This window comes from Pteropus alecto, unplaced genomic scaffold (genome assembly GCF_000325575.1).
Source record: "Pteropus alecto unplaced genomic scaffold, ASM32557v1 scaffold195, whole genome shotgun sequence".
In the NCBI taxonomy this organism is placed as follows: domain Eukaryota; kingdom Metazoa; phylum Chordata; class Mammalia; order Chiroptera; family Pteropodidae; genus Pteropus; species Pteropus alecto.
The window spans coordinates 10132002-10140123 of record NW_006438073.1 but is presented as its reverse complement, the minus strand read 5'-3'; the positions used below and the strand labels follow the sequence as shown (position 1 = coordinate 10140123).

Here is an 8122-nt window from a genome sequence, read left to right as displayed (position 1 = left end):
CTCTGTCCCTGTCTCTGTCCCCCTGTCTCTGTCTCTCTCTCTCTGTCTCTGTCTTTGTCTCTCTGTCTGTCTGTCTGTCTGTCTTCATCTCTCCTCTCTCTCTCTCTCTCCCTGGCCGCAGCCCTCACAGCTGGGCCTCTGTCTTCCTCACCCCGAAATCCCTAGTAACCGCCCGCGAGCTGTGGCCTGCACGCCGCCACGTTCAGACGGACCCTCTGCAAGATAAATCCACACTCATGGTGTGGGCGGAAGACGGGGTGCAGGGGACCGGATGAGTCCATCGGGCCGGCTCCCGGCTATAGGCGAGGGGACTTCCGCCGCTGGTGGCCATCGATCAGGAGTGGATTCAAACAAGGCTCTCTGAAGACACGCGCCAGCCGCCCCCGCGGCCCGGCTTGCTGATGCTGGCCGCGTGAGCGCACACGTGTGGCCCGCGCTGGACGTCCCTTCCCGTCCCCCTGGGGAGGCGGCGACCACTGCCTCTTGGCAGGAACCGTTGGGCCTCCCTGACGGGCGCAGTCAGGGGCTGGACGGCTACCGTAACTGAGTCCCTCCCATCCAGCCCACACGGGCACGCGAAGGCTGGGGCTGGAACCGCACTCCTGCCGTGGGCCCCGTCCCCGGGGCTGTGCTGACCGCAGGCGGGGACCCCAGGCAGAGCGGAGGGCGGGAGCTGCTTTTTAGTTCCCTCCAAAATTCCACAGACCCTCTGGACTCAGAAGAAATGTAACAGCATCTCCCCGAGCCACTTCACTTGCTCGAGGAGCCACCAGCAGACGGGAAGGGAGCTGCTGTGGCCTGCTCCGCGTCCCCGTGCTCGGGGGGCGGGCGCCCGTCCCTCCCTCCAGGTTCGCTCTCATCGGAGTCGCCTCTCTAGCTGAATCACAAAAGTTTTAGAGCCGAAGCCGAAGCAGTTTTAACTGCAGTCTCCTCGTGTTTCGGATGTGGGAGCTGAGGCCCAGAGCGCGCTCGGAGCCACCTCGGTGATCGCCCGGCCCTGAGCCGACGGTCTGCTTCGTAATCGAAGAGCCAGGACCCCTCAGGCTGGTGGCGCTACCCCAACCACAGGAGGCCTTTCTAGTGACAGGTGCAGGCGTTTACTTGAGGTCGAAGGAAGAGCTGTTCAGGAAGCGCCGATTCAGGCGGGAACTCAGACAGTGTCTGACGAGGGGACGAAGGCGGAGGGGGGGTGGGGACAGTGACACCCACAGAGGGCGGGCGTTGCTATTGGTGCAGATAATGCAGCATAGTGACGCCGGTTCTCAACAGCTGTTTTAACGTTCAGTCCGGTAGCCACCAGTCCAGTCGTCATGGAATCCGCTTTCTTGTCACCCTTGCCAACAGTCCTTGGGGACACGAGGATGTCCTAGGCCCCGTCCGAAGGCGACTCTGCCCTGTCGTGACGTCTCAGAGGCGTGAGGCATCAGACGCGCAGGGCGGCCCCTCCAGGACCGCAGCCCGGCTCCGGTCATTACTTTGTGACAGTGAGAAATGAGGCAGCGGGCGGCGGGGTCCCCTCTGCAGGACGCTGTGCAGGGTTAGCGGCTGCTGTTGCTCCCCGCGGGCACGGAGGACAGACCACACCGAGCAAAGCGCCTGGCAGGTTCGCCCGCAAGGCGATGAAAGGGTGTCGTGTTCGGGGTCAGTGTGGCGCCGACGCTGCCGTTCCGCGGAGCGTAAACTGCGCCAGATCAATCCGGGCGGCTCGTGTATCTCACGGAAGGTTTTAAAGAGTCCCAAATTGGGGACTCGTGCCCTCTGAGATGTAAAATTCAGTTAGGACGCGGCAAACCCAGACTCCCAGGCCCTGGGTTACAGAGGCACGGGTGGGCCTCAGTGGGCAGCGGAGGCCACACAGCACTGTGAAACGGTGACCTCGCTGAAGCCACAGCAGGTCCCAGGCCCCCGCGGGCAGCGCTGCTCAGCAAGGCCGTTCCTGGGAGTGGCTCCCTGCATACCCTGCCTCCAACCTGTCACAGGCATCTTTGGTACAAGGCATCGACACGAACTACGGTAAGTACGAAAGGTGACAAAAATACAGATATTTCATGATTTTAAAAATCATTGTATTTAAAAGGTTGTCAGTTTGCACTGCCTGCTCCTCAGTGCTGGTTCTGAGGGCCTTACTCGCCTGAGCAGGTGTGGCCCACCACCTTAGGCGGCCTGGCCAGACCCCCACCTAGAGAGCGAGACACACGGAACGTTCGGAGGTCTGTTCAAAGCACATCTCCACTTTTTCTCGTAGCCGCGGTGTGAAGGCTGAATGCGGGTGAGATGCGGCCACTCTGTGAGGACTGGACAGTATAGGCAACGAACGAAGAGGCTGGGACACTGACCCCTAAGAGCTTAGAGCAGAGTTCCCGCCACCCCCTCCCAGTTCCCGCGGCTCCCCCCGGTTCCCGCGGCCCCGCTCCGGTTCCCGCAGCCCTGGGTCTGCAGATTGCGTCTCCCTCCTGAATTCGTGGCATTTTCTTTCTGATGGGGAGCCCTGCTCAGTGCTTCCCCAAGGCCAGGGGCGGAGCAGCACTCGGGAGGGGACCCGGACTGACCCCTGGTGCGGGACATGCCTGTGGACGGACAGTAGGGGTCCCCCTTGGAAACAACAGCCCCGTGCGCAGCCCGCAGACCCGTGGGCAGTGGGCGAAGCGGCCCCGACGTCTGTGCTCACGGAAGGCCACATGGGCGCCGACTTCAGCACCTGCAGCTCTGTGCTTCGTCTTTGCCCAGGAACGGGGACGGCCACGTGGTGGTTCTGCGCTGAGCACACCGAGGACACAGCCGCCCCACCTGGAGCCCGGCAAACCCTGCGGGGGGCTTTCACCGTCCAGGTCCCCGGATGCGGTCCCGCTAGGTGCTCCACAGAGCTTCGACGTCCTGCAGCTTCGTGGACAATCTCCGTGGCCTTCTTGGGGCCTCGGCGCTTGATGAAGGACGAGGTTTCGTGTTTTTGGTTGATTAAGACAACTTGGGTAAGAAGTTATCTAGCCCTGTGTGTTGTCCCTGCACCTTGAGTCTTAAAAGGCTGCAGGTGACGGCCATTAAAAATTAAGGCCCGGCTACCACTACCTTTCGGTTCTGGCTGGAGCAATGTGACGAAGACAGACCTCTCAAGGGCTTCAAAGTAAAAAGCTCCATCATTTCGAAAGTCCAATGTTGATTATTTCCTAACAGTTTAAACTGTTCCACATGCAAGATGCTATTTTCGGTAACAGGCACAGTCTGCCCGGTGGCTTTGCTCCCCAGCCCTGCCGACTCCACGTCCAGGCTGACGTCCAGGCTGCCCGCGGGCGCAAGAACAGAACTCTGCTTACCACGTCTGCAGTTGGGAACTTGGGGTGATGAGGCACCCCGCAGAAGGAGCTCGTCGGCCCTGTCTGCACCCCTCTTCTGTGGGGGAGCTGGAGGGTTTCCTGCCTCCCTCGTGTCCCACGGATGAGTCGGGACACACTGCTGCCCACCTGGGACCCTGACCTCGCATTTGTCCCAACCACAGAGGTGAGCCCAGGTACTGGGTGTTTCCCACGTGGTCCTCGGGGGCGGAGTCCCCGGCGTCAGACTCCTTAAAGTCCTACGTCTGCACCGTCTCCCCGACAGCTGCAGCCACGTAGAAACAGTGGCCTGGGTGGCTTCTGATTGGTGAGACGCTGTTTGAGTGATTTAAAGGGACGCTTCTTCCAACACTGCAGTCACACCCGTGTGCAAGTGTGCACACTTGTGCAGACGCGTGGAGTTCACGCACACACACGCGGGTTTTTGCGCCCCCCCCCCTCGCAGCTCTCTGCTCGTGGAAGGTGCGTGTCCCCACGTGGAGCTCTGTCACCGGGGCGAGCCCCGGCCAGTGTGGTGACTGGGCAGCTCTTGGCGAGTTGGTTTTGAGGTAACTGGATGGCTTAATTTTGATTTATAACTACTTCGAGTGGCTACAGTTTTAAGCAATTTCTCTCTTATTTTTAAAAAATCATTTCATTAAAGTTCCCTCCAACTATTCATTTCTGAAAAATTCATGAAGATGCAGATTGGATAAAGCCGGGGGCCGGAGTGGAGGCGCCTGCCGCGCTGGGCGTCTGGAACACGGCGGAGCCGGCTTCCCGCCTCGGTCGGGCCACTTGTCAGAGTGACTGCGGGTGATGGAGCTGATGTGCACGGCCCGGGACCTCACTGGCCAGCCAGGCCGGGGCGCAGACGGCAGGCTGCCCGAGACCTCGAGGGGCTCCGAGGACAGTAGTGGGCATAGCTCCAGGGAGCAGCAGGCAAGGCACCTGGTGGCCCAAAGCCCCAAGGGTTCCAGGACCCAGCACCCAGGTGGTGCACCACACTCTCGAAGTGGCTGTGTCACAGCTCATGGGGCTTCGCGGCCATCCTCGCTCGAAGGAAGGTGCTGGCTCAGCCCTCTACACCTGGAATATTCTAGAAAAGACAAAGACTAAATGAGCATGCATTCCCTGAGTCTCGAAGAGATACCTCTTGTCCCCAAACACATCTGTAGAGTATGGTACGAAATCTGGCATGGTAACCGGTGTTGGCAAACACCGAACACACTTTCCCGACGCCCCGGGGACCGTGTGGCATGCTAACATCCTGCATCCCGCGGGCGGCTGGGCGGGCTGTCTGGACACCCAGGCCCGGGGCTAGTCCAGGCCTCCTCGTGCTCCATGGAAAAGCGCAGAAGGAGAACTGCATTCTTGCCCACAGCACTTGAAATTCCACATTCTGAGTCAGGGGTAACGCGGCCTGAACCAGCTGTCAGTGCAAACAGCTCCCTTGACCCCTGACCTTGCGATGCGCCCGAGACTCCTGTAAAAACTCCCCTCGGACCTTCTCTCCGAATGTCTCGTGCGATTCATTACTCTTGCCTTGTTTCCTTCCCTGCTGATCACAAATTACACCACAGTCAAATTCGGCTTAGTGGAGAAAATGCTAGTTTCCTCAAATCCCGTTATTCTAGAATGGAAACACTTAAGTGGAAATTATTTCAAGATCTCATGAGCGGAAACAAGGGGTTTTCTAAACAATGACTTGGGAGGGACATTCCTTGCCGCTTTTCTTTGTGGACGGTGACGGATAAACAGTGTGACGGATAACGTACGCAGCAGAATAAAACCCACGTCCGTTCTCTCGGAATGGACATGCAAAGGGGCGACATGCTGCTCCGCACTCGTTTCTTGTCTCCATTTTACATAGGACAGGAAAGTCCGTTCTTTTTTTTTTAAATTTATTATTATTATTTACACCTACAACACCCGGTCTTCCTAGGTGGTCTCCCACCCAAGTACTAACCAGGCCCGACCCTGCTCAGCTTCCGAGATCGGACATCGGGCTCGTTCAGGGTGGCGCGGCCGTAGACCACGGACCGTGGCTCCACTGGGGCGCGAACCCAGGACCTCGTGCGTGTAAAGCAGACGTGCTGATCGCTACCCTGTGGAACCGCGTCCAGTTCTTCACAGTATTTGAAATCACCTTCGCTGTCGAGGGTGGCAAATTTCACAGCACAGTCACCTCTGCAGGCACCTTTCCAAGGATACCCTGTACCTTGCTTTGTTCTTTGATAGACAGTTGACTAGGCTTTACTGAATGTGTTGTGATTAGTAACAATATAACAATGTCGTGAACAAAATATTGCCATTTATTTCAAATTCAGGTCCATTCTCTTTGGTTTCTGTAGAGAAATTCCTGCGTCGTCAGCGCTGGCCCAGGCTTCTTTTTAAAACCACGGCTGCTGCTTCTCAAGCGTGCTCACGGCTGATCACACACCCAGAGAAGCACCCGCCCGCAGATCTGCCTGGGACATTGACAATTGAGTGCTTCCTGCCCAGCGCCAAGGGGTCCAATAAATTACAGCCCCCCTACGGAACCCGTTCCTCCTCAACGAGCACCAGATGTTTCACGGGGGACCTGAGACAAGGCCGTGAGTCCCCCTCTCCGTGAATAACAGGAAAGCTGTCAGGAATGATGAGCGAAGATAGATTCTTTTAAAGTCCATCAGTTTTCCTGCTTTTTAACTCTTTGTTAATGAAAAAACCATATTTTTTATATCAAAATTTAAAAAAAAACACACGACAATTTCTGCTTAATGGTTCCATGCGGTGGAATAAACGTGGCCCGGATCTCGGCACTAGGGAAGCGGGAAGACGCCCAGGCAGGGCGATGCCGCCGGGCAGACGACGCGGTGGCCGGCACGCGGGGGCTGGGCGCAGTGGTCACCGCGCAGGTGAGTTTCACCTGCACCTGCCTCTGCTTCTCGCTCTGTCCACCTGGGTCCGCTTCTCTGGAAAACCCAGGCTAAAACTCACCCTCGGCCCTAGAAACCGCTCATCTGCTCATCTGTTTTGTGTTTTCCCTGAAATTTTACGTGAATAATGTCACACGATATCCAGTCTTTTGTGCTTGGCTTCTTATTTTTTTCCTTCATGTTTTGAACCCACCCGGCTGTTGAATGTACTAGTAGTTTTCTCGTAACCGGGAAATCACATCCCACGGCGTGGCTATGCCACCGCGGTTTGCTTATTCACTTATCTCTTAGCGGACATTTCGGTTGTTTCTAGGTTTTAGCGACTATGAACGATGGAGCCCGGAAGTTCAAGTGCGCATATCTGTGTGGACATAGATTTCGCGTATCTTGGGGTTTCTTCGTAGGACCTAATTGCTGGATCCTGCCGTGAGCAGATGCCTGTCGTTTTAAGAGACGGTCAAACGCTTTTCCAGAACGGCTGTGCCCTTTTCCGTTTCCACCAGCGATGTATCAAAGCCCTAGCCTCTTTCCAGCACTAGGCAGTGCTGGACCTGGGGCTGTGACCATCCTCATGGGCAGGCGGTGACGTCTCCTGTGGGTGATATTTGTTTTCAGATGACATTTTTGCTGGGTATAGAATTCTTAGCTGACAGGGTATGTCAGCACAGAAGCTGTCATTTCACAGTCTTCTGGCTTGCGTGATATCTGTCAGAAAGTCCGCTGCCAACCTTACCTTTGGGCCTCGATATGCAGTGGGTTACTTTTAAGATTTTCTCTTTATCACTGGATTTCAGCAATGCGACTGTGACATGCCTCGGTAGGCATAGTCGTGTGCCCGTGTATGTGTGTTTCTTCTACTTAAGACTTACTGAGCTTCCTGGGTGTGTTATCGTTTCCATCACATTTAGAAATAGTGGTTTTTAACCACTATTTTCTCAAATAGTCTTGTCTCTCTCCTAAGATTCCAACTTTAAGTTCATTATACCTCTTGACGCTGTCCTACAGGGTGCTGAGAATATGTTTTTCCCCCAGTCACTTCTGTGTGTGTGTGTCATTTGGGATATATTTACTGCTATTTCTTTAAATTCACTAATCTGTTTTAGGAGAACATCTGGTCAAACTCAGTTTTCTAGAATTAGAGAATGGAAAGGACTCAAAGCCAAAGCCTGGTCACCAAAAGGGTCACTGCGGCAAGTGCAGGCAAAGCAGGACCGCTGCCTGTCTTCGCTGTTGTTTAAATCAGTTTTGTGGAAAGACAGCCGCGCCCGTTTATTTCTGCGCTGTCTATGGCTTCTTGCGAGCTACAGCGAGGGAGCTGGGCAGCTGCTGTAGGAACCATGTAGCCCAAAAACCTGAAATGTTTGCCAAGCGACCCTTCACGTGAAAAGCTGTAAGAGCTGTGATCTCGGGAGTTCTGAGGGGGACGTGGTGCACCACACATTGCGAACACTCAGAACTTATTCTGCTTTTCCCCATGAGCAACACCATGCTCTCCCATTTAAGTGTGAACTCTATCTTTTAGAAAAGCTTGAGGATATTTAGTGCAGAATTTGTAAACCTGCATGTGACTTGTCTCCTTCCCTGAGTGTCAGTTATGAGCGGCCTTCGCCTGGTCTGACTCTTGCACCTACTCTTCTGTTAAAGACACATGTTGACATCTTGTGAGCTACAGCTTGAAATGTTAAAAAAATCTCACAACATATACACACTGCCTCAAGTGCTTGAAGTTCAAGTGCCACTTCAGCCTCTCGGCCAAGGCTGTCACCTTTTCAAGTTTATAGCTGCTCTGAGAGTCCACAGGCCTGAGTAGGGTCCCTCGCTGCTGTCAGCTGCACATGTGGCAGCCAGAGGCGCAGACGCCTCCGAGGGAAAAGCGTGGGCCGGCGTGGGCCG

General features: G+C 55.5%; 1 pseudogene; it reads right to left on the bottom strand.

Annotated features, from left to right (window-relative positions):
- Positions 1-5228: 5228 nt before the first annotated feature.
- LOC112482354 lies at positions 5229-5344 on the bottom strand (annotated as a pseudogene).
- Positions 5345-8122: the final 2778 nt, after the last annotated feature.